Source organism: Amphibalanus amphitrite, unplaced genomic scaffold, assembly GCF_019059575.1.
Source record: "Amphibalanus amphitrite isolate SeventyFive unplaced genomic scaffold, NRLGWU_Aamphi_draft 000866F_arrow, whole genome shotgun sequence".
Classification (NCBI taxonomy): domain Eukaryota; kingdom Metazoa; phylum Arthropoda; class Thecostraca; order Balanomorpha; family Balanidae; genus Amphibalanus; species Amphibalanus amphitrite.
In genome coordinates this window covers 248,732-275,490 of record NW_024882360.1, presented here as the reverse complement: position 1 = coordinate 275,490, position 26,759 = coordinate 248,732, and the positions used below count along the sequence as shown (strand labels likewise).

General features: G+C 45.7%; 1 protein-coding gene across 3 annotated transcripts in view; it reads left to right on the top strand.

Moving 5' to 3' along the window:
• The first annotated feature begins 12,025 nt into the window (after window positions 1-12,025).
• LOC122367398 (dnaJ homolog subfamily C member 8-like) overlaps window positions 12,026-26,759 on the top strand; it is a 155,403-nt gene continuing 140,669 nt past the window's right edge. The window contains exon 1 of one of the 3 annotated variants that reach the window (XM_043340441.1): window positions 12,026-12,080. The gene's annotated coding sequence lies outside the window, so the exon portion shown is untranslated. Of the gene's footprint in view, window positions 12,081-12,229; window positions 12,368-26,759 lie in introns of those variants that run through there. The other 2 variants (XM_043340442.1, XM_043340443.1) reach the window with 2 other exon arrangements.

Genomic DNA, 26,759 nt, shown 5'->3' with positions numbered 1-26,759 from the left:
CGAGTGGCGCGCTGCTAGCGCTCTTTTTCGATCGCAGAGACCCTGCACGCGCGCGAGCACACTACGTCACGTCCGGGGGGCACAGGTATATGAAAAATTGCAGTGACGTAACACTTTTCTCGCTTCTCATTGGTCAATAGCCCGTTGCCGGGGTAACGTGCACGTATGTGAGCGCGGGCAAGAGTACTAGCCGGCCGCCGATCAGGGCTAGGGCCCTGACTAACCTAACCTAACCTCAATCATCACACATATTTGCAATCTACTCATAGCAGAAGCACCCAGTTATATGATAGATACTCACCATGACTCAATCTTACCTGCTAACAACTTAAAAACAGCTCGCGTCAAGCCGTTGCCAAGTTAGCTCACCTTTGCCAAGCCGCATCCATGGAAACAGCCAAATGAGGAACTGGCTCATTGGGTGGCTGGTGTCAGTCTGTGCATTGAAAGTGTTTCTTCTCTGAAGCTGCTCTGCACTGCTGTATTGCCATGTTAGATGCTCAGAAAATGTGGGAAATGATAATTGAGATACTTTAGTGCTTTGTTCATGCTCCAGACATCAACAAGTACAAATTCTGCAGGGTACACCTATGAGCTAGGTGAGTATTTTATGTGAATGTGATGTTTGACTGTAGTAAATACACAAACAAACACAGGGTCACAGTTATATTCAATCTCCACATAAACACAACAAAAACGCCCAAAGCCTCACTCCGCGAGCACACCACAAATAACGCAAGCCTTTGCAGGCACCAAAATGCTTTGATTTACAGGATAGGTATACTTTTTATATCCTTTATCCTCTGGGATCTTGCTGCCAAGTTGAAGTAAGATGACTGAACTTCAGTATTTATCAACCTTTTCTTCTTATAGCCACTGCTATACGAGAATGACTAAATGCTTGGTTTGATTGATTAACTGCCTTGAAAATTTAATGATCGATCTTCAATTCTCAATGAAGGCACAAATAAAATAGTTTCCTCTCCTCTTGGAATACACAAAACAAAATATTTAATAACTTCTTAGTGGATGGACGAGAGCCTGATGCATGTTCGCTTCATATTTTGTAACAAAAGCGCAAAAACTGCAATATAACAGCACTATATGTTTCTGGACAAAATGCAGCGGCAGTAAAACCTTCCCTGATGGCATTCATTCTTAGCCAAATGTAATGACAAAAATATTTTGTAGTAACTATTAAATTCCGGCTAAAAACAGTGCACGGTTTGAAAAAGAATCATTCCAATGACGGTCCATTCTTGCGGTCCAGAAATCGCCACTATTTCCGGCCTCTCCAACGCAACTCGTTGTCCAGACGTAAATATGCTAAAATGTAACGGAAGTTAGCACAGATTCAGCACAGATTCAGCACAGCACAGATTCGGTAGGGGGAAAAAAGGCCCCGGTAGAGGGAAACCTTTATGACCCGTTTTCCCCTAGAAATGACGTCACAAAGAGGTAAAAATGGGTATCAATCGAAAGCTCTCGTTTACCCAGACACAGTCCTGCAGGAAAATTTCACTTTTTCCCCATAGGAGAGTTTTTACGGGAAAATCAAAATTTTGGGTCAATGGGGGGTCCCCCCCGATTTCGTTCAAAATCGGCACACAGGTGCCCCACCACCAGCCGAGAAACTTTCCCCAAAACGGTCCCCGTTGCATTGACGTTTAAGGCCCGTAAAGCCCCCTAAACTCGTAAAATATCCGTAAAATCGCCTTTGTACGGACAAAAAAAGTGGTGCTATGGTAAAAATGGGTATCAATCGAAAGCTCTCGTTTACCCAGACACAGTCCTGCAGGAAAATTCCACTTTTTCCCCATAGGAAAGTTTTTACGGGAAAATCAAAATTTTGGGTCAATGGGGGGTCCCCCCCGATTTCGTTCAAAATCGGCACACAGGTGTCCCACCACCAGCCGAGAAACTTTCCCCAAAACGGTCCCCGTTGCATTGACGTTTAAGGCCCGTAAAGCCCCCTAGACTCGTAAAATATCCGTAAAATCGCCTTTGTACGGACAAAAAAGTGGTGCTATGGTAAAAATGGGTATCAATCGAAAGCTCTCGTTTACCCAGACACAGTCCTGCAGGGAAATTCCACTTTTTCCCCATAGGAAAGTTTTTACGGGAAAATCAAAATTTTAGGTCAATGGGGGGTCCCCCCCGATTTCGTTCAAAATCGGCACAAAGGTGCCCCACCACCAGCCGAGAAACTTTCCCCAAAACGGTCCCCGTTGCATTGACGTTTAAGGCCCGTAAAGCCCCCTAGACTCGTAAAATATCCGTAAAATCGCTTTTGTACGGACAAAAAAGTGGTGCTATGGTAAAAATGGGTATCAATCGAAAGCTCTCGTTTACCCAGACACAGTCCTGCAGGAAAATTTCACTTTTTCCCCATAGGAGAGTTTTTACGGGAAAATCAAAATTTTGGGTCAATGGGGGGTCCCCCCCGATTTCGTTCAAAATCGGCACACAGGTGCCCCACCACCAGCCGAGAAACTTTCCCCAAAACGGTCCCCGTTGCATTGACGTTTAAGGCCCGTAAAGCCCCCTAGACTCGTAAAATATCCGTAAAATCGCCTTTGTACGGACAAAAAAGTGGTGCTATGGTAAAAATGGGTATCAATCGAAAGCTCTCGTTTACCCAGACACAGTCCTGCAGGAAAATTCCACTTTTTCCCCATAGGAAAGTTTTTACGGGAAAATCAAAATTTTGGGTCAATGGGGGGTCCCCCCCGATTTCGTTCAAAATCGGCACACAGGTGTCCCACCACCAGCCGAGAAACTTTCCCCAAAACGGTCCCCGTTGCATTGACGTTTAAGGCCCGTAAAGCCCCCTAGACTCGTAAAATATCCGTAAAATCGCCTTTGTACGGACAAAAAAGTGGTGCTATGGTAAAAATGGGTATCAATCGAAAGCTCTCGTTTACCCAGACACAGTCCTGCAGGGAAATTCCACTTTTTCCCCATAGGAAAGTTTTAACGGGAAAATCAAAATTTTAGGTCAATGGGGGGTCCCCCCCGATTTCGTTCAAAATCGGCACAAAGGTGCCCCACCACCAGCCGAGAAACTTTCCCCAAAACGGTCCCCGTTGCATTGACGTTTAAGGCCCGTAAAGCCCCCTAGACTCGTAAAATATCCGTAAAATCGCTTTTGTACGGACAAAAAAGTGGTGCTATGGTAAAAATGGGTATCAATCGAAAGCTCTCGTTTACCCAGACACAGTCCTGCAGGAAAATTTCACTTTTTCCCCATAGGAGAGTTTTTACGGGAAAATCAAAATTTTGGGTCAATGGGGGGTCCCCCCCGATTTCGTTCAAAATCGGCACACAGGTGCCCCACCACCAGCCGAGAAACTTTCCCCAAAACGGTCCCCGTTGCATTGACGTTTAAGGCCCGTAAAGCCCCCTAGACTCGTAAAATATCCGTAAAATCGCCTTTGTACGGACAAAAAAGTGGTGCTATGGTAAAAATGGGTATCAATCGAAAGCTCTCGTTTACCCAGACACAGGCCTGCAGGAAAATTCCACTTTTTCCCCATAGGAAAGCTTTTACGGGAAAATCAAAATTTTGGGTCAATGGGGGGTCCCCCCGATTTCGTTCAAAATCGGCACACAGGTGCCCCACCACCAGCCGAGAAACATTCCCCAAAACGGTCCCGTTGCATTGACGTTTAAGGCCCGTAAAGCCCCCTAGACTCGTAAAATATCCGTAAAATCGCCTTTGTACGGACAAAAAAGTGGTGCTATGGTAAAAATGGGTATCAATCGAAAGCTCTTGTTTACCCAGACACAGTCCTGCAGGAAAATTCCACTTTTTCCCCATAGGAAAGTTTTTACGGGAAAATCAAAATTTTAGGTCAATGGGGGGTCCCCCCCGATTTCGTTCAAAATCGGCACAAAGGTGCCCCACCACCAGCCGAGAAACTTTCCCCAAAACGGTCCCCGTTGCATTGACGTTTAAGGCCCGTAAAGCCCCCTAGACTCGTAAAATATCCGTATAATCGCCTTTGTACGGACAAAAAAGTGGTGCTATGGTAAAAATGGGTATCAATCAAAAGCTCTCGTTTACCCAGACACAGTCCTGCAGGAAAATTTCACTTTTTCCCCATAGGAAAGTTTTTACGGGAAAATCAAAATTTTGGGTCAATGGGGGGTCCCCCCGATTTCGTTCAAAATCGGCACACAGGTGCCCCACCACCAGCCGAGAAACTTTCCCCAAAACGGTCCCCGTTGCATTGACGTTTAAGGCCCGTAAAGCCCCCTAGACTCGTAAAATAACCGTAAAATCGCCTTTGTACGGACAAAAAAGTGGTGCTATGGTAAAAATGGGTATCAATCGAAAGCTCTCGTTTACCCAGACACAGTCCTGCAGGAAAATTCCACTTTTTCCCCATAGGAAAGTTTTTACGGGAAAATCAAAATTTTAGGTCAATGGGGGTCCCCCCCCCGATTTCGTTCAAAATCGGCACAAAGGTGCCCCACCACCAGCCGAGAAACTTTCCCCAAAACGGTCCCCGTTGCATTGACGTTTAAGGCCCGTAAAGCCCCCTAGACTCGTAAAATATCCGTAAAATCGCCTTTGTACGGACAAAAAAGTGGTGCTATGGTAAAAATGGGTATCAATCGAAAGCTCTTGTTTACCCAGACACAGTCCTGCAGGAAAATTTCACTTTTTCCCCATAGGAGAGTTTTTACGGGAAAATCAAAATTTTGGGTCAATGGGGGGTCCCCCCCGATTTCGTTCAAAATCGGCACACAGGTGCCCGACCACCAGCCGAGAAACTTTCCCCAAAACGGTCCCCGTTGCATTGACGTTTAAGGCCCGTAAAGCCCCCTAGACTCGTAAAATATCCGTAAAATCGCCTTTGTACGGACAAAAAAGTGGTGCTATGGTTAAAATGGGTATCAATCGAAAGCTCTCGTTTACCCAGACACAGTCCTGCAGGAAAATTCCACTTTTTCCCCATAGGAAAGTTTTTACGGGAAAATCAAAATTTTGGGTCAATGGGGGGTCCCCCCGATTTCGTTCAAAATCGGCACACAGGTGCCCCACCACCAGCCGAGAAACTTCCCCAAAACGGTCCCCGTTGCATTGACGTTTAAGGCCCGTAAAGCCCCCTAGACTCGTAAAATATCCGTAAAATCGCCTTTGTACGGACAAAAAAGTGGTGCTATGGTAAAAATGGGTATCAATCGAAAGCTCTCGTTTACCCAGACACAGTCCTGCAGGAAAATTCCACTTTTTCCCCATAGGAAAGTTTTTACGGGAAAATCAAAATTTTAGGTCAATGGGGGGTCCCCCCGATTTCGTTCAAAATCGGCACACAGGTGCCCCACCACCAGCCGAGAAACTTTCCCCAAAACGGTCCCCGTTGCATTGACGTTTAAGGCCCGTAAAGCCCCCTAGACTCGTAAAATATCCGTAAAATCGCCTTTGTACGGACAAAAAAGTGGTGCTATGGTAAAAATGGGTATCAATCGAAAGCTCTCGTTTACCCAGACACAGTCCTGCAGGAAAATTCCACTTTTTCCCCATAGGAAAGTTTTTACGGGAAAATCAAAATTTTGGGTCAATGGGGGGTCCCCCCGATTTCGTTCAAAATCGGCACACAGGTGCCCCACCACCAGCCGAGAAACTTTCCCCAAAACGGTCCCCGTTGCATTGACGTTTAAGGCCCGTAAAGCCCCCTAGACTCGTAAAATATCCGTAAAATCGCCTTTGTACGGACAAAAAAGTTGTGCTATGGTAAAAATGGGTATCAATCGAAAGCTCTCGTTTACCCAGACACAGTCCTGCAGGAAAATTCCACTTTTTCCCCATAGGAAAGTTTTTATGGGAAAATCAAAATTTTGGGTCAATGGGGGGTCCCCCCCCCCGATTTCGTTCAAAATCGGCACACAGGTGCCCCACCACCAGCCGAGAAACTTCCCCAAAACGGTCCCCGTTGCATTGACGTTTAAGGCCCGTAAAGCCCCCTAGACTCGTAAAATATCCGTAAAATCGCCTTTGTACGGACAAAAAAGTGGTGCTATGGTAAAAATGGGTATCAATCGAAAGCTCTCGTTTACCCAGACACAGTCCTGCAGGAAAATTCCACTTTTTCCCCATAGGAAAGTTTTTACGGGAAAATCAAAATTTTGGGTCAATGGGGGGTCCCCCCCGATTTCGTTCAAAATCGGCACATAGGTGCCCCACCACCAGCCGAGAAACTTTCCCCAAAACGGTCCCCGTTGCATTGACGTTTAAGGCCCGTAAAGCCCCCTAGACTCGTAAAATATCCGTAAAATCGCCTTTGTACGGACAAAAAGTGGTGCTATGGTAAAAATGGGTATCAATCGAAAGCTCTCGTTTACCCAGACACAGTCCTGCAGGAAAATTCCACTTTTTCTCCATAGGAAAGTTTTTACGGGAAAATCAAAATTTTGGGTCAATGGGGGTCCCATGGATATTTTACGGATATTTTACGAGTCTAGGGGGCTTTACGGGCCTTAAACGTCAATGCAACGGGGACCGTTTTGGGGAAACTTTCTCGGCTGGTGGTGGGGCACCTGTGTGCCGATTTTGAACGAAATCGGGGGGGACCCCCATTGACCCAAAATTTTGATTTTCCCGTAAAAACTCTCCTATGGGGAAAAAGTGAAATTTTCCTGCAGGACTGTGTCTGGGTAAACGAGAGCTTTCGATTGATACCCATTTTTACCATAGCACCACTTTTTTGTCCGTACAAAGGCGATTTTACGGATATTTTACGAGTCTAGGGGGCTTTACGGGCCTTAAACGTCAATGCAACGGGGACCGTTTTGGGGAAAGTTTCTCGGCTGGTGGTGGGGCACCTTTGTGCCGATTTTGAACGAAATCGGGGGGGACCCCCCTTTGACCTAAAATTTTGATTTTCCCGTAAAAACTTTCCTATGGGGAAAAAGTGGAATTTTCCTGCAGGACTGTGTCTGGGTAAACGAGAGCTTTCGATTGATACCCATTTTTACCATAGCACCACTTTTTTGTCCGTACAAAGGTGATTTTACGGATATTTTACGAGTCTAGGGGGCTTTACGGGCCTTAAACGTCATTGCAACGGGGACCGTTTTGGGGAAAGTTTCTCGGCTGGTGGTGGGGCACCTGTGTGCCGATTTTGAACGAAATCGGGGGGGACCCCCCATTGACCCAAAATTTTGATTTTCCCGTAAAAACTTTCCTATGGGGAAAAAGTGGAATTTTCCTGCAGGACTGTGTCTGGGTAAACGAGAGCTTTCGATTGATACCCATTTTCACCATAGCACCACTTTTTTGTCCGTACAAAGGCGATTTTACGGATATTTTACGAGTCTAGGGGGCTTTACGGGCCTTAAACGTCAATGCAACGGGGACCGTTTTGGGGAAAGTTTCTCGGCTGGTGGTGGGGCACCTGTGTGCCGATTTTGAACGAAATCGGGGGGGACCCCCCATTGACCCAAAATTTTGATTTTCCCGTAAAAACTCTCCTATGGGGAAAAAGTGAAATTTTCCTGCAGGACTGTGTCTGGGTAAACGAGAGCTTTCGATTGATACCCATTTTTACCATAGCACCACTTTTTTGTCCGTACAAAGGCGATTTTACGGATATTTTACGAGTCTAGGGGGCTTTACGGGCCTTAAACGTCAATGCAACGGGGACCGTTTTGGGGAAAGTTTCTCGGCTGGTGGTGGGACACCTGTGTGCCGATTTTGAACGAAATCGGGGGGGACCCCCCATTGACCCAAAATTTTGATTTTCCCGTAAAAACTCTCCTATGGGGAAAAAGTGAAATTTTCCTGCAGGACTGTGTCTGGGTAAACGAGAGCTTTCGATTGATACCCATTTTTACCATAGCACCACTTTTTTTGTCCGTACAAAGGCGATTTTACGGATATTTTACGAGTCTAGGGGGCTTTACGGGCCTTAAACGTCAATGCAACGGGGACCGTTTTGGGGAAAGTTTCTCGGCTTGTGGTGGGGCACCTTTGAGCCGATTTTGAACGAAATCGGGGGGGACCCCCATTGACCTAAAATTTTGATTTTCCCGTAAAAACTTTCCTATGGGGAAAAAGTGGAATTTTCCTGCAGGACTGTGTCTGGGTAAACGAGAGCTTTCGATTGATACCCATTTTTACCATAGCACCACTTTTTTGTCCGTACAAAGGCGATTTTACGGATATTTTACGAGTCTAGGGGGCTTTACGGGCCTTAAACGTCAATGCAACGGGGACCGTTTTGGGGAAAGTTTCTCGGCTGGTGGTGGGGCACCTGTGTGCCGATTTTGAACGAAATCGGGGGGGACCCTCCATTGACCCAAAATTTTGATTTTCCCGTAAAAACTCTCCTATGGGGAAAAAGTGGAATTTTCCTGCAGGACTGTGTCTGGGTAAACGAGAGCTTTCGATTGATACCCATTTTTACCATAGCACCACTTTTTTGTCCGTACAAAGGCGATTTTACGGATATTTTACGAGTCTAGGGGGCTTTACGGGCCTTAAACGTCAATGCAACGGGGACCGTTTTGGGGAAAGTTTCTCGGCTGGTGGTGGGGCACCTGTGTGCCGATTTTGAACGAAATCGGGGGGGACCCCCCATTGACCCAAAATTTTGATTTTCCCGTAAAAACTCTCCTATGGGGAAAAAGTGAAATTTTCCTGCAGGACTGTGTCTGGGTAAACGAGAGCTTTCGATTGATACCCATTTTTACCATAGCACCACTTTTTTGTCCGTACAAAGGCGATTTTACGGATATTTTACGAGTCTAGGGGGCTTTACGGGCCTTAAACGTCAATGCAACGGGGACCGTTTTGGGGAAAGTTTCTCGGCTGGTGGTGGGGCACCTGTGTGCCGATTTTGAACGAAATCGGGGGGGACCCCCCATTGACCCAAAATTTTGATTTTCCCGTAAAAACTTTCCTATGGGGAAAAAGTGGAATTTTCCTGCAGGACTGTGTCTGGGTAAACGAGAGCTTTCGATTAATACCCATTTTTACCATAGCACCACTTTTTTGTCCGTACAAAGGCGATTTTACGGATATTTTACGAGTCTAGGGGGCTTTACGGGCCTTAAACGTCAATGCAACGGGGACCGTTTTGGGGAAAGTTTCTCGGCTGGTGGTGGGGCACCTGTGTGCCGATTTTGAACGAAATCGGGGGGGACCCCCCATTGACCCAAAATTTTGATTCTCCCGTAAAAACTTTCCTATGGGGAAAAAGTGGAATTTTCCTGCAGGACTGTGTCTGGGTAAACGAGAGCTTTCGATTGATACCCATTTTTACCATAGCACCACTTTTTTGTCCGTACAAAGGCGATTTTACGGATATTTTACGAGTCTAGGGGGCTTTACGGGCCTTAAACGTCAATGCAACGGGGACCGTTTTGGGGAAAGTTTCTCGGCTGGTGGTGGGGCACCTGTGTGCCGATTTTGAACGAAATCGGGGGGACCCCCCATTGACCCAAAATTTTGATTTTCCCGTAAAAACTTTCCTATGGGGAAAAAGTGGAATTTTCCTGCAGGACTGTGTCTGGGTAAACGAGAGCTTTCGATTAATACCCATTTTTACCATAGCACCACTTTTTTGTCCGTACAAAGGCGATTTTACGGATATTTTACGAGTCTAGGGGGCTTTACGGGCCTTAAACGTCAATGCAACGGGGACCGTTTTGGGGAAAGTTTCTCGGCTGGTGGTGGGGCACCTGTGTGCCGATTTTGAACGAAATCGGGGGGGGACCCCCCATTGACCCAAAATTTTGATTTTCCCGTAAAAACTTTCCTATGGGGAAAAAGTGGAATTTTCCTGCAGGACTGTGTCTGGGTAAACGAGAGCTTTCGATTGATACCCATTTTTACCATAGCACCACTTTTTTGTCCGTACAAAGGCGATTTTACGGATATTTTACGAGTCTAGGGGGCTTTACGGGCCTTAAACGTCAATGCAACGGGGACCGTTTTGGGGAAAGTTTCTCGGCTGGTGGTGGGGCACCTGTGTGCCGATTTTGAACGAAATCGGGGGGGACCCCCCATTGACCCAAAATTTTGATTTTCCCGTAAAAACTCTCCTATGGGGAAAAAGTGAAATTTTCCTGCAGGACTGTGTCTGGGTAAACGAGAGCTTTCGATTGATACCCATTTTTACCATAGCACCACTTTTTTGTCCGTACAAAGGCGATTTTACGGATATTTTACGAGTCTAGGGGGCTTTACGGGCCTTAAACGTCAATGCAACGGGGACCGTTTTGGGGAAAGTTTCTCGGCTGGTGGTGGGGCACCTGTGTGCCGATTTTGAACGAAATCGGGGGGACCCCCCATTGACCCAAAATTTTGATTTTCCCGTAAAAACTTTCCTATGGGGAAAAAGTGGAATTTTCCTGCAGGACTGTGTCTGGGTAAACGAGAGCTTTCGATTGATACCCATTTTTACCATAGCACCACTTTTTTGTCAGTACAAAGGCGATTTTACGGATATTTTACGAGTCTAGGGGGCTTTACGGGCCTTAAACGTCAATGCAACGGGGACCGTTTTGGGGAAAGTTTCTCGGCTGGTGGTGGGGCACCTGTGTGCCGATTTTGAACGAAATCGGGGGGGACCCCCCATTGACCCAAAATTTTGATTTTCCCGTAAAAACTTTCCTATGGGGAAAAAGTGAAATTTTCCTGCAGGACTGTGTCTGGGTAAACGAGAGCTTTCGATTGATACCCATTTTTACCATAGCACCACTTTTTTGTCCGTACAAAGGCGATTTTACGGATATTTTACGAGTCTAGGGGGCTTTACGGGCCTTAAACGTCAATGCAACGGGGACCGTTTTGGGGAAAGTTTCTCGGCTGGTGGTGGGGCACCTGTGTGCCGATTTTGAACGAAATCGGGGGGGACCCCCCATTGACCCAAAATTTTGATTTTCCCGTAAAAACTTTCCTATGGGGAAAAAGTGGAATTTTCCTGCAGGACTGTGTCTGGGTAAACGAGAGCTTTCGATTGATATCCATTTTTACCATAGCACCACTTTTTTGTCCGTACAAAGGCGATTTTACGGATATTTTACGAGTCTAGGGGGCTTTACGGGCCTTAAACGTCAATGCAACGGGGACCGTTTTGGGGAAAGTTTCTCGGCTGGTGGTGGGGCACCTGTGTGCCGATTTTGAACGAAATCGGGGGGGACCCCCCATTGACCCAAAATTTTGATTTTCCCGTAAAAACTCTCCTATGGGGAAAAAGTGAAATTTTCCTGCAGGACTGTGTCTGGGTAAACGAGAGCTTTCGATTGATACCCATTTTTACCTCTTTGTGACGTCATTTCTAGGGGAAAACGGGTCATAAAGGTTTCCCTCTACCGGGGCCTTTTTTCCCCCTACCGAATCTGTGCTGTGCTGAATCTGTGCTGAATCTGTGCCAACTTCCGTTACATAGAATAAAGTGCCAATATTATTATGGGGAAAGGTAGCCTCAAGCTTCCTCTACAACCTTTTTATCTAGCGTTTTTCGATGCGGAGGCCATAACAGGTCCAAAAAGCATTGGGCGCTGCCCGAGGTACCAAAAGCCCCTTCATGAGAGCACTAGTTCCTGCGCATGCGCACATTGCCTCAACCCTGTACTGGCGTCAGATAGCGATACTGCTCACGGACGCGATCAGCCAATGAGCGTCCCTGATTACATTAATAGATGTCGCTAGCATCACGTAAATCCTGCTTGCGAACTCATTTAAAGAATGAAACAGCTGCGCCATTTTCGCCTTCCATAGATTCCTTCCATCTTAGTATCAACTATAGGCTTTTCAACTAACTTTATGCTAAGTTTTAAACTATGGTTAGTATGTTATTTCTGGTTCATATAATTTAAAAATAACTGCTTAATGAATTAGGCTTTACTCGTCAGAATAGAATACTCTATTTATTCCATAGTAAAAAAATATATCACCTTCCATGTAACTCATCCAGGTAAAATGGGCGCTTTCCGCGTCGTTGGTGTACCCGTTGTTCTATATACCCTGCATGGAGGGGCTTTTGCCGGTGCCTCGGGCAGCCCGCAGCGCCCAATGCTTTTTGGACCTGTTATGGCCTCCGCATCGAAAAACGCTAGATAGAAAGGTTGTAGAGGAAGCTTGAGGCTACCTTTTCCCACAATAATATTGGCACTTTATCTTTTAGCTTACGTATGGGGCTCGCCTGAAAAAGGTCGATTTAACATGGAAACCTTATGGGGTAGTAGTTTTTGAGCGCCCATCTGGCCTAATGCTACCAACTGTTATTGGCTACCTACGTCCGTCCGTGGTTTCAGGCCACACTTCCCAGACTTTTTTTTTCATAAAAACTGCAGTGGATCAACTTATTGTACATTGGTTTTGCACTGTGTGTAAAAAAAATTGTCACCTAAGGTAAGGGACAAGGGTAGGGGAGAGGGTAAATGTTCAGAAAGAGTGATTCACTTTTAATGCATAAATTTTGCACATTCTTATATTATTTGACATCTTGAATCCAGATAGCTGCTTATGTGTGGCACAAATATCAGAAAAAACAGTTAAACCTGACTTACCTTATGTTGCATATTTGTACTAACAGCGCCACAATTATAAATTGATCTTTTCTGAACGAATACCTGGCCCTGTTTCACCGCCCGACGCTGTGCGCGCTGGGAGCTGAGGCATACCCCTGATGTCACTCAAATTATGTAACTGCAATCCGTTAGCTTATGATGGATCGCGTTTGGAACAGAGGTCCTAAGGAACCAAGTACAGAGAGAACAGAGGTTTGAGTGATTGCTGCTAGCGTGCTGATGGTGCTGGCAATGGGGTGCTAGCACTTAACGATGACGTCATAGTGTAGCGTCAGAGTGGAGTTTGTTGATATTGCCATGGAAACTCAATGCACCGACACGTGCAGCGCTCTGCCGTGAAACACTGCCCTGAGCGCTGTTCGGTCCCAGTTTTTTTATCAGCAGGCGGTGTCTGTGAGCATGCTGCTACTTCTTGGCTCCTCATTGGTCGAATTCAAGTGGTCTATTCTATTCATTAGACCAATGAGAGGCTAAGGAGCGCCAGCAATAACTTCCGGATATGGGAAAACCGACAGCACGCAGATATAAAAACAGCGACCAAACAGAGCTCCTGGGCCCAATCTTACCAATGCCGTGAATAGGATTTGGCAGCACTGGCCTCAGCCTGAGTTTACGGCACTGATATCAAACATATCCTTTTTATTTACATCCACATAATCTTATCTAATGATTTTGATAGCGTGAATGATTATGAATGTTGCCTGAACGAATGAATAAGTGAATGTGGAATAGTTCTGAATGTTACCAAATGCCGTGAATGCGCATTCACGGCAATTGGTAAGATTGGGCCCTGGTGCTGCTCGGTCACAGTTTTTTATCAGCAGGCTCAGTTGGGCAAACTGCAGGGAGGTAATCTAAATCAGGGTTTGGTGTTTGTATATTTGTTCATGAACAGTTCGTGAACAATGTTTGTATGTTTGTTTATTTGATAGTTACCGAATTTTGGCATTCAAGGTCACATGTTCACCAACAATTCCTTGTTCATGAACAGTTTGTGATGAACAAGTCATCATTTCTGATATCTTTGGAGCAACTGTTATCATATGGTGGCGACATGACTGCAGACATGTTTTACATGTGAAAAATGCACCAGTCATATATCAAGCACATGAAATCATGATTCATAATTATTTTTGCAACGCTGAGGCTTAAATTGTACATTTAAGACCTTGCATGACATCATATACTTAAGACGCCACTAAGGTTGTTTGGTGCAGTAGGAGCTTTTCGCTAATAACTTCCGATCAAATTGAGCTAGCGAGTCGGTTGAGCCATCAATCGACTCAGAAAGAACTGCCACATCGAATGATATGCAGCATAACATCCTCCATGCAGCTTTGTGACCCGAGTGGCTTTGACCTGACCTTGACCTGAGGTCAACATACTAAAAAGACCTAATCCAAACAAATGCATATCATTCGACGCGCCTGGCCACGACGAGCACGATGGTGCCACAATTGCGGCTCTGCCACCATTTGTGGCGAAGTTATGTACCAAAAACCAAACCCCTACTTTATGGCACTTGACCTGACCTCGGCGGTCACCGGTTGGTGTAAGATCTTGAAATCGGATACCAGTCGCTGTGGTTTGTAAAGACGCACACGCTGGCTTTTTCCGCAAGGTTCTATCTCAATTAGGACCGAAATGGCTAAGGAGGGGTTCTTATCTACCCCCTCTTTACCGTGTTCGCGAACAGTTCATGAACGTTCGCGAACTGTTCTTTGTTTGTTTACCAAAATTTGACCGATGACGTCACTTGTTCGTGAACACATTTGTTCGTGAACAGTTTGTTTATGTTTGTTTATTTGAAAAATTAAACAAACACCAAAGCCTGATCTAAATATACATTAATCTAGATTTATATTATTCTATGCCCAATGCCCATATTTGGGCATTTGTGCAGCCCTCTGCAGAAACAGCTGTGTAGTGGCCAAGGAGTGACAGAATCACACCACTCATTTACAAAGCACAGTTAACATCTCATAATGCCTCTGAAACACCAGAACAGTGCTGAGAAAAAATTGGGGTTCCTGAAATATGATGGGAACAAATTCTAAATTAAGATAAAAATTCAGCTGCAATGGAAGATTAATCTATATTTAGGTAGATTATGTCGTCAGCAGTCTACTCTTATTTAGATTACACTATTAGCTGACTAATCTTAAATTAGATTACATTCAGGCTTCAGCTGGCCTAAACTAAACTAAGATTAGGGGAAGCCGGGGGAAGCCCGGGCGCGGGGGAAGCCCGGCCACCCCGTTTCCGGCTAAATTATTCACAATAAAATGCTCAACTGTTTGTCCTTTCAGCGTGGCAGCTAAGGTAACGCCAGCAAAAAAGTTAAGACTGACAAAAATTGCATATTGTTAAAGTTATAGCGCAAAAATGATATTTTAAGGGTTTTTAGCTAAAAAGTGAGATATGTTGCACTGTTAATGTTATACCATACAGTACTAATATTTATACGAATGTTATGTAAGGACCGTTTAAGTGTTTATAGTGAGGGGTGACGAGGCAGGCTGGCTTAAGTATGACATTTTTTTCGAATATCGCTGTTCTAAAATAAAAATTAGCACATTGGGGTAACCCCGGGCGAGTGGCCAAGCTTACCCCCAACCGAGAGCAATGCCACTAAACCACTGTTTCCATGAGATAATAGGTACTGAGCAGGTTTGGTTTACACCTAGATCAAAGATAAATTTCGAAAATAAACATGTTATCATAGACAAAGCCAGTCATGTCACGTAAGGTCAACTAGGGTCAAACTACGTTTTTGCAGATAACGCGACAGACAATGAAGCTAGAGCTTCAAAAATGGTGTCGTTGTGTTCTTCTTCATCAGCCGAGTCGATTGATATGCAATATGATGCATTAAGGTAAAAAGAAAAATAAATTTTAAGGAATTTTGAAATACACATTTTTTGTCAATTTTGCATCACGATTTTCATCGACCTGTACTGTACATGTAGTAGACGCTAGCTAAAATACCAGTTATGACATAAACTCTAAGATGTCCAGAGCTAATCAGTACCTTAATATTTCACTTTCCGTTAATATTTGGAAAACACATAATGGTTTCATCAACTCGTTGTAGGTAAAGCGCTGGGGAGGTGGCCGGCGTTACCCCTATGCCGGGCTTACCCCAGAAAAATCAGCACTTTTTTAAAACTCGATTTTCTCAACCTTATACTTATTCCACGAAACCGAATTTTTGGGAAAACACGGCCAATGAACTTAGCTAGCTAGCAGGATATCAACATTTTATACAGCACGTATGGTATGTAATAAAAATGAAAAAGAGCTTAGGGTAAGGTGCCTAATTAGCGACCCACTTAATTTGAACCGTCATTGCTCACGCTCTGTGGGTGCCACTGTGTTACTGGCTTGATTTTCGGAGAGATCGTTCATTTTTCTATTCAAATATAGTCATTTTCTGCCCCAATATTCACTGACTTATTTGTAGTGAGCATTTTGGCAAGCCATTGCAAAAAACGCTAATAGGGAACTCTTCCCGATTAGCGACCGGGGAGGGTCGCTAATAAGTCTATGGGTTTTCCCATATTAAAAATGGCAAAAAATGCGACGCCTGAAAAGATGAAATATGATCTCAAAAAGGTAACCTATACGCAAAGCACTTAATCGCTCGAACAGGAACGTTTATTCAACACATTTACGTAAGTAAAAACTGATCACGTGATGCACCGAAGGCGAAAAGAAGGCGGAAACCCTAATTTTGCGGGCTTTCTTGTATGATATTCGAGGTCCGCGCTGAATTCGGTACCCCTGCAGTCGGTGACGACATTTGGCATCCCCTGCCACACATTGTAAGCTTCAGCAACACCTCATTTTCATTTCTCTCTTTTCCCCTTTCTTTCCCCTCTTGAGCTATTTGCGACCATGTCAGGCGCAAATAGAAAATATGAGTTGCGACACATTTTTAACCGCCATGCTGTGCACAGTTGAGCGATTCACTATGGGAAAACGGCAATCAATTAAAAAAGGAATGTCGATTCAGAATAAAAAAGGTGCATCATCCTAATGTGCATCACTTTTCATCAGAGAGGGCCCAAACACACACATTTTGGATAAGAAATTCGTTATTTTTATTTAATCTCACCTGAAACGTCCCACCAGAAACATCGACAACCGGAAAATAATTTAATTTGATAACCAAAGTATGGCTCACCTTTTGACGATGTTTTTACCCCGTTTTCTCCTGCCAGCTTTTCTGTAGGGAGGTAGGTCGCAAATCGGAAAGGGTCGGTAATTAGGCACCTTACCCTACTATGCTGGGCTTCCCCCGGCTTCCCAATATCTAGCATCCGAGAGGGTATGTATAAAGTTTAAACCCTAGCATTAGAATATGGCAGAATGAGGCGCTGTAACGTCACGTCCTGTGCAGGGAAATAGCATGTAATTGGCAAAAAATGCCATTAGTGGTGAATGAATCTGACTTGTTTTGTGACAGAATATGCAAAACATTTCAATAAATAAACTGTGTGCCCTTTCACACCCCAATAGGCATTTGATGACCATTTTTTGGAATGGTGTCCCTTAATACCCCACATTGGGGTGCTAAGGGACAGTGATGAAAAAAAAGTATGTATATATTCTTAAAACTTTAAAGTAGCAGGCATGTTAAGTAGGTACCCAATTCCACATAAAATGCTGACAAGTTGATGCTTCTATCCCCCAACCCTTCTTGAGTTATATAACAAAACACCTCAAAACTGTCCCTTAACACCCCGTTTTACGGTAACCAAGAGTTCTGTGAGAGCAGCAACTGAAAGTCTCGAGCCCCGTTGGGGAGGGGGGGGGGGGGAGAGGGCGGCGCGAAACGGCCCCCTCTCTCCTTTTCAGTCGATATCTCCTTAAGTATAGCAAATGTCGCCACCAAACTTTCATGACCCCTCCGGGCACCATTTTTACACCTTGTGACCAAATTTTTTTCAGAACTCTAATGAAAGGTTAGTCACAAATGACGCCAGTGATGTCATGTTCTGTCATTTTCGACCCAATAAAAGGTTTAGCGGGAAGAGCTGTCACGCTTACAGTTTTGAAGATGACGAAAAATATTCAAGATAAAAAAGATGTAAAATGAATACCGCTTCAAAACTGCTAACTCTGATTTCTAAACAAAAATTGATTTTAATCATCAAAACTTTAGAAGTATAACACCCCGAAAATACCAGCAACTTTCAAAATAAAAACTGGAATATATGTTATACCTAGAACTATCTGCTTTAGATATGCCAAACTTAAACTCGATAGGTCACGTGACTTAAGGTCAACTTTTGACCTTTCGACCTTTCGAGGTCAACATACATATGTTTTGATGCGGATCGACGAGAGGATCACGATGGTGCTATTAGTTTGTTCCTAGCTGGAATACCTTGAAAGTTATTCGAGAAAAACTTCATATATATGTAGTGCCGCAATTTTGACTTCCTTTTTGCTCCTGTGACGTCATCTTTGACCTGACCTGAAAATGACCTTAGTAAAAATTATAGACCTTATCCGTGTGTACCCTGCATCGTTTACCGCTTGTCGCTATCTTGCTTTATTCTCGAGATCTCGCTGTCGCTCCCGCTCGTCACGTGACCTAAGGTCAACTTTTGACCTTTCGACCTTTCGAGGTCAACATACATATGATTCGATGGGGATCGACGAGAGGATCACGATGGTGCTATTAGTTTGTTCCTAGCTGGAATACCTTGAAAGTTATTAGAGAAAAACTTCATATATATGTAGTGCCGCAATGTTGACTTTCTTTTTGCTCCTGTGACGTCATCTTTGACCTGACCTGGAAATGACCTCAGTAAAAATTATAGACCTTATCCGTTTGTGTCCTGCACCGTTTACCGCTTGTCGCTATCGTGCTTTATTCTCGAGATCTCGCTGTCGCTCCCGCTCGTAGGGGAAGTTGGGGCAATGCCGGAGTTGGGGCAAAGCCGAAATTCGGGATATTTATAAAACCGTACGACATGGATGCCACGTCTCAGTGATGCTCTGAAGCTTAAGTGACTACAATTATCGCATGTTTGTTACGAGTCGTCATTTGGAATACTTCGGCTGAGAGGGCGCCAAAAGCGTTTTCAAGGTACAGTGGGTCTATTTAAGATCTCCAGAGCCACCACGTGGCGCTACGGTCGGGGTAGGGCGAGTCCAAATCCGGAGGGAAGCGAGGTCACCGGTCATTGTGGGGGAAGGAGGGAGGGGGAGTGACGCGGTATCACGGCGCATGGGGCGTGCGTAGCGCCGGGAGTGGGCCGCCCAGCCGCCACTGCGCCGCGGCTGAGGGGAGGGGATGATGGTTGCGGGTGCGTTCACTCCGGTATGGTGGTATCCTGTTCATGTGGAACGGCCTTGTGTGGAACGGGCAAGAATGCGACTGAAGGGAATCATTATCTCAAACAAACGGGCAAGCCAGAGGCAGCGTCAGTTCCAGCCAAAATGTTGAACAATGATAATTGAAATCTAGGACGTATTCATAGCATGTAACTATTCAGTCGATAGTTGCATGATGCTTTTCATGATGCATGATGAGGCTTTTCTAAACTGTTATTTGAGTTAGATATTTTTCATTTGTCACGTTCAGCTTTGGTGGGTTTTATCGGGTCGAAAAGAAGCAGAAAAGAAAAAAGAGTTTAAATGGCTCCAGAAAAATGACCGAAAATATTTTCTTTAAAAAATGAAACTTAGCTTAACATTTATAAGCGATAATTTTGACTTTTGGAGAGGATATTGGGGAAAGATGTCATCGTGCTTATGTGTTGCAGTAGAAGGAAAGGGTTTGGTTCGTGTCTAGATAAAACCAGACCCGGGAGTGAGGTTCGAACTCACGACATTGCTTTCAGCTCACAGGTTACCCAACCTCAACGCTACGAGCACCTATCGCCCTGCGCAGCTTGTTTAGTGTTTCGGCTAGAGTTGAGCCAAAGTGTCTGACGTCTGTCAATGTCACGAGGCGAAACCTCAAAGTAAATGTCCGTCCCGGTAGCTCGGTCGGTAGAGCGTTGGCCCCATGTGCCATGTGGTGAGAGCGCACGTCCCGGTTGCAAAAGTCCGGGTTCGAAACGCGACGTGTGTTTGACGTTTTTGAGCCTCCTGACGGGTATGGTTGTGGTTGGTGGCAGGCCGCTGCCAGGCGAAGTCAGTGAGGGGACCGGCAGTGCGCGGCTATGCGCGCACGTTAAAATTTGGACTTAAATTCTGCCATAGACCAAGAATTGCTTGGTCGGAGGGTAGAGAGCAGGGTCAACGCAACAAGCTCAGCGTAGCGGGGACGTGATTCCTTTCTTTCATAAGGTCCGGGCCAAATTCATATTAAAAAAGGGCGAGCCGAAGTCCGAACCAGGTTGGGCCGGGTTGAACCCGGTTGGAGTGGTGTCTTACACGCAATCATTTATCATGGTCAGACAAAACAGAGGCTTATTTCGGGTCAACTATTTTAATTAACTGATCTTATTGTTTTTAGCTTACACGGATAGCTTTGAGCTTTTTTAAACTCCAGACTTCATGCACAAAAATGTGGCACTCGTCCACTTTTCCTTATCTTCTCTTAGCGACTTGATTTGACCGTAAAGGCCCATCTTACCAGCAAAAAAAAAAAAAGAAGAAAATCACCTGCGTGATAATCATTTGCTAAAGGGCTCTCTACCCATGAAACACCAGCTGGTCAAAAAACTGGCGAACGATACGATCTATCTAATTTCTATTGCTTGAATTATATTCAATGAAAATTTCAGGAGACATAAATAATCTTAATCCTTATTCCTTAGCTACTGAGCGCCCCGAGCATTCGCTAGCATTCTATTGTCAGCTGTATTACCAACGTCACATTTGCATTACTTTGGGTTCACCATAGTTGACAGTAGATGAGCCGGCCACAGCAAACCCATGCCTCATTATCCTTTCCTTCCAAGCAGACAACTGTCAAGCTAACCGGCCGCCCGGCCCACCACCGCGATATGGAACAACGCTGGAGTGCGCCATTTGCCTGCGGCAGTGCCCCACCGCGCTGGGGCTGTTTGACAGGTCACCCGCACCGTGACCTCGCCACCCCCCCCCCTCCGCCCACCTCCCCATCGGGCCCAGCTCGGTAGTGACCTCTCCTTGAATCTCACATGGACTCGCCTGAGGCTCAACGCCATCTAGTTGCGTCTGGAGATCCTTACTAGATCCACTGTACGTTTCCCTTGTACTACATGCGCCTTTGAAGCTGCATTTCTTACTCATTATGCTACCGTTTGTCTGGCCAATTCGGTCAAGTAGTCTTCACATGTCTTTGCATAAGTGTGCTGCCTATTTGAAATTTATACAGCACGTTTAAAAGTTATGGGCCTGCAAATGAAAGTATGGCTGGCTGGGGTAATGCCGAAAACGTGCAATTACGCACGTTAAAGCACGCTACGTGGACTTAACTGCTGTAGAATAGCAACGCGTATTTTTAGTCAAACAAATTACACTTTCAGCCGGCACAACGGCCTGTTACCTATAAGGAATGATTTACCTGGCATTTTCTTATTAGGTATATCACACAATTATAACTTCCAGTGTGCACCAAGCGTCCTCAAGCTCTTAAAACGCGTGTCAGCTTTGATGATTTTTGGATAAAGTTTGAGATAAATCGGCGAAACATCAATGTCGGCATTCCTCGTAGATCATTTATCCCATTTTCGGCTTTCCCCGTAGTCCGGGGCAACGCCGAAAAAGTCAGTTCTTTGATATTTTTAGTTTTTGCGCTTAACGGTATGCGAATTCATCAAATGCGCCTGGTATGTTTGAAAGACAAAAGACTGGCCTCTCGAATGACGCCAACAAGAATAGCTTATGTTGTCTACCTTGCGTGCTACGGGCGTCAGAAAAAAGTATTCGGCGTTCCCCCAACTTCCCCTAATAATGGACAGGTCATAAAAATGACCTGACCTGAGGTCATTTATATAGATAGCCACTCTTCTTTGCATATGAATGACAATCGATAAGGCTTTAATCGTCATCAGACAAACTTGCAACTTTCAGTGGGGAAAATATCAAGGTCACTCTTCGAAAAATAGGTCAAAAGGTCACGTGATCAAAATTTTCAAAAATTGAAAATCCGAGATAGCCAAAATGTTTGTTGGCTGATTGTGAGTTGAACCATATTGTGAGTTGAACCATATAAAGTTTTTATCGTAGAAAACCAATAGTTTCCGAGTTATAGGCCGCCAAACATAGGGCTGCTGCGCGACCTCCAGGAATTGCCCGAGGCTATATCTCGGAAACCGTTGTTCGAAGAAAAACATCCTTGCCACAGCTGGCTTCCCCGCCCATCACAACCCCTTACACCCGTTTTCAACGAAAAATAAAATATGAGGGTGCAAATTTAATTTTTATTTGTCGATTTGTCGTGGAACGCCCCGATAGCTCCATTTTTAGCAAAGTTATGGCAAAAAAAAAACTACTCAAAATTTTTTACGTAAAATTTTCAAATTCAATATTTAGCTGTCACAGAACACACAGAGCAAGCCAAAGACCACCATTGGATTTCCCGTGATGAGCTGCATCGAATAGATACCCCTTTTATGCAAAATATCAACTTTGAAATTTAACCTTCTTTGACCTGACCTTGACCTGACCTCCACCAGAACGTTATCTAAACCGGCCCCAATGGCCGTCTAGCCCACACCATTGAATTTTAAATGTAAAATTGGCCATAAAACATGTATCACACGACCCCAGCATAGTTGGATTCATAGCGTGACCCTTAGTGGCCTGACCTCTGTGACCTGACCTGGCATCAGTGACCTCTTTAGGCAACATATGTATTAGGCAACCAACGCTCCATCGATGTTTTTCGATAACATGCCTTTTATTTGATGCGTTAACTGACTGTAACGCATTCCTTAGACTAAATCGGTGAAAAACGCGACCTTTGACCTGACTTGTGACGTCATGGGTTGCACCTAGGTCAATGAAACCTGGTAACAAGGTAGTGTTTATGCAAAATTTATGCATAATATATTGAAAATTCAAAGAGCGTTCGATAGTCCCTGGTGGGGCTATCGAACGCTCTTTGAATTTTCAAAATCGGTCGGTAACTTTTCGAGATTTCAGGTAAAGGGCGAAACGGCTGCACCACCCCATCATGTGGTAGGGTCTGCCAATAGCCCACGGGGGCGTGGATTATTTATTCACTCATACAGCGTCATTTATTTTGAGACCTTTCTCACGCCAGAACATGGTCCTCTCGTAATAGATCGAGATGAGGAGTGTTTTCACACCTCCTTATGCACGGCTCTAGTGTAATTGAGCTATCAACTGTCAGCGGTTTTCGGACAATGAAGGAAGGCTTTGGGTCGTTTTTAGGTCAAATCTTGGGTCAGATCATTTTGCACCTATCTCAATTTGAATCCTTCAATAAATTTTGGTAAAGTGTGTCATTACAATTTCACGTCTTTTTTTACATCCCAGGCGCACGTTTCAGGGAAAGAACCATGCTGCTCATCAGCTGATCTGTAATGATGATATGAGCACATCAGATGTGTTTTCATATGCCTTTTTATACATTGGATCTAGAGCTTAGAATATGCTTTGAACACGAATCTAGCATATGCATTCAAAATTGTAGTATAAACATTAAACAATCGCTCATGATCTTTCCTGACATTAGATGACCTAGGATGTAAAGTAGGGCAACCGATAATATTTTCTAAATAATTGTTCGAATTTGGCCTGCAAAACAAAATTTGAGAATGTTTGGTATTACTTTGACCCGAACGATGTGCAGCTGAATTTTCCCTCTTGAATGATTATGGACAGCTCGCGAAATTAATTTTAGCCTAAACTACCGACAAACAGAAGAAAAATCCGATACAAGCCTTCCTCAATCCTCTCACCTTATTCAACCGTTCAAACGTTAAAGGCATGTGTTCAGTCCGAGTTGCTATGTCGACCACTCGCGCCGTGCCGGGGGGGGGGGGCGCTTTTACGTCCCCCCTCAGGTTTTCGCGAATATCTAAAAAAAAAAACGGCGACGCGTAGCGCCGCTGTTTTAGATACACCTGTTCCGACATCTTTTTTTGCCCATGGTATGAAAATTTCAGACCCAGGTCATTCAAGGTCAGGTCACCAGGTAACGTCAAGTAACCTTACCTCAGAAAAAGTTCGAAAGCTCGCTGTAGCTACACCGACTGAGCGATCACTTTGAAACTTTCAGTACTTGCTTAGGGTAACAGTATGTATAAAATGGATACCTCGGATTTTTATATCTGTGACCTAAGGTCAGGTCAATTTTGCGACTGCTCCATTAGGTAGGGTAGGGTGGGGTAATTTGTGTTGTGGTATCGGCCGCCCGGGTTGACCTTGACCGCCCCTGACCCAGCGGGCCGGGCGGCGGGCGGCGCGAGCGGGCAGTGTGGAGCGAGACGAGCTCGAGTGCGGGTGCGGTGCGCGCTAATAAAGTACAGTGATTGTGAGACGCGTGTGTGACGGGAGGCGCGGAACAGAACATGGCGCGGTCGGTAGTGTTATCGCCGTTGTGATTCCGAGACGACCTGACCTTCCCATCGCTGTACCAGACCGCTGACATCGAGCTGACAGAGGACGCGGTCCCCACCGCTTTCACAGCCGCCAGAACTATCCCATACTGCTGGCGTGAGCAAATCAAGAGCCAACTGGACGAACTGGTGGCCAAGGGCATCGCAGCCCCGGTGGACTACCCTACAGAGTGGTGCCACCCCATGGTGCCCATTCCAAAACGCCAGGGAGGAGCCAGGCTGGTCGTGGACATGACCGCCATCAACAGATTCGTAAAGCGGCCCACCTATCCCGTCAGGCCGATTCACGACTCGGTGGCGTCCATCGACGGAGACACGCGATGGCTGACCACTCTGGATGCCGCCATGGGCTACTTTCAGGTCCCGATTGCCGAGGAGTCGCAAGATCTCACCTGCTTTATCACCCCGTGGGGCAGGATGAAGTTCCTGAGGGCCCCGATGGGCCTCGTATCCTCGGGCGACGAGTATAATCGGCGAGGTGACGCAGCACTCGGTGATATTCCGCGGACTCTGAAAATCGTGGATGACCTCCTTCTGCATGACGCCACGTATCGCGCCCATCTCGCCCATGTGATCGCCGTGCTTCAGCGCTGCCAGGAGACGGGCATCACGATCAACCCACGAAAATTCCAGTTCGCGCAGCCGTCACTGGACTACTGCGGCTATCGCATCTCTGGACAAGGCTACACTGTGGACAATCGCAAGCTGCAGGCGATCTCCGAGTTCCCACGGCCGGAGAATCTCACCGATCTCAGGTCCTTCCTAGGGTTCACCAATCAGCTGGCTGGATTCTCATCGGAGATCGCCAGTGCGGCTCAGCCCCTCCGTGACCTGCTGGAGCAGCGCCTGCCATGCGAATTGTGTAGCACGAATTAGTGTTCTTGTTTCTTACGGGGTGGAAAGAAAATATGTTTTGATTTTGAATCAATATGGCGGACACATTACATGCATTTGCGCGTGATTTTTTTTTAATTTTATCAGTTTGCACGTTCCTTGAATTTTGGAATGAGATACGGCACGTTCACTCTGAACAAACATGTTGCTCGGGACGGAGGAAAAGACCAAAGTGGTCAAATGGTACTGCGAAACTAGATCAATCATCGCCACCAAGAGAAAGTTCAGGACACACTTCAAGACGAAGTGCGCCCCATGCGCTAAATTAATTTTGCGACTTCAGGAAAATTTTTGGCTCATGGTTCGGTTCTCAATCAGCATAAGGGAAAAAGTGGCAGAAAAAAGGTCAAAACGAACAGAACATGACATCTTGAAGGTCAAGAACATCATCTCAACCACTCCATCGAAATCGATCCGGAAGCTGGCACAAGAGATATGAACCAGTCACACTACCGTCCGCCATATCTTGCGTGAAAACTTGAAGCTTACTCTCTTTAGGATCACCTCCCACCAGAAACTCTACAGGGTGTCCCAAAATTAATGTCACACCCTCTCACAACCTTTGTTTTGCCTTCTACTGCGCAATATCAATATAATTTCACCGGAATTGGCTTCCAGACCATATTGGCTACATTCTAGTCACGTGACCTTCGAATTTTTTGTGACCCTGTCCGGTCAAGGGGTGTACGGAAGTCATTTCCGGGGCAGTACCCAGCGCGCGCGGACCAGGTGTCCAGGATGGCGAAACTGCAGAGCAAATCGTCTCGCGGCGGGGCAGTCGGCACGGTTGCCGGTGGCATGACCCACGGCCAGGTCGCCGAGGTACTGGGCATGAGTTGTCGCACGATTTGGCGCTGGTTATCACGCGACAGAAGCGGATAGACGCCTGGGAACAAGCTAGGTCGCGGCAGGAAGACTTCCGCCAGCCGGGTATAGCGCAGATCGTCATCGCGAAGTGCGGAGCTAAAGACGGGCTTATCCACAAGGAAACTGGCAAGGAGGCTGATTGCCAGCAGTCATCCAGTCTTCAAATTGATAATCCATCGGTACCGGAGGATGTCTCTAAAGCTGAAGCCCAACAAGCCACGTTTCCAGCCGAAAACTTCTGCTGAACATGTCCAGGGCCATCTTTCAACAGGTCGGCGCCCCGGCTCATCGAGCTAGAACGACGAAGGACTGGTACAGATCGAACTTCCCAGCATTCTGGAAGAACAAATGGCCGGTGAATAGCCTCGGCCTGTCGCCGATAGAAAACCTTTGGGCGATCGTCCTGTTTGTAAGAGGTGAGCAAAACGGCGCCAGGATAACCTGAACGCACGCTGACCAGGAACGTTCGATCTGTCTGGTCCAAGCTCAGTCCACAGAAGCTAGACATGTTGATGTCTGATGTCCCGGACCGTATGCTTGCCCGCATCAGGGAGAAGGGGGGATGCATATGCAAGAAAAGCGCACCTCTTATGTTTGTTATTTTCATGAAATTGACGCTGGAATGGTGTGACATTATTTTTTGGACACCCTGTATGACGGTGATCAGGAACAACGACTGGCGTTTTCGAACTGGCTGAAGGAGAAGACTGACTCGGATCCTGCATTCTTGAAACGGATCATCTTCAGCGACGAAGCACATTTTCATTTGAACGGCACTGTCGTCTGTCAACAGCCAGAACAGCCGATTGTGGGCTTCCAGCCGTCCAGACACAGTGCAGGAGAGCCCGATGCACAGCCCGAAGGTGACGTGTTGGTGTGCTGTGACCGCTGGTGGCCTTATCGGGCCATTTTTCT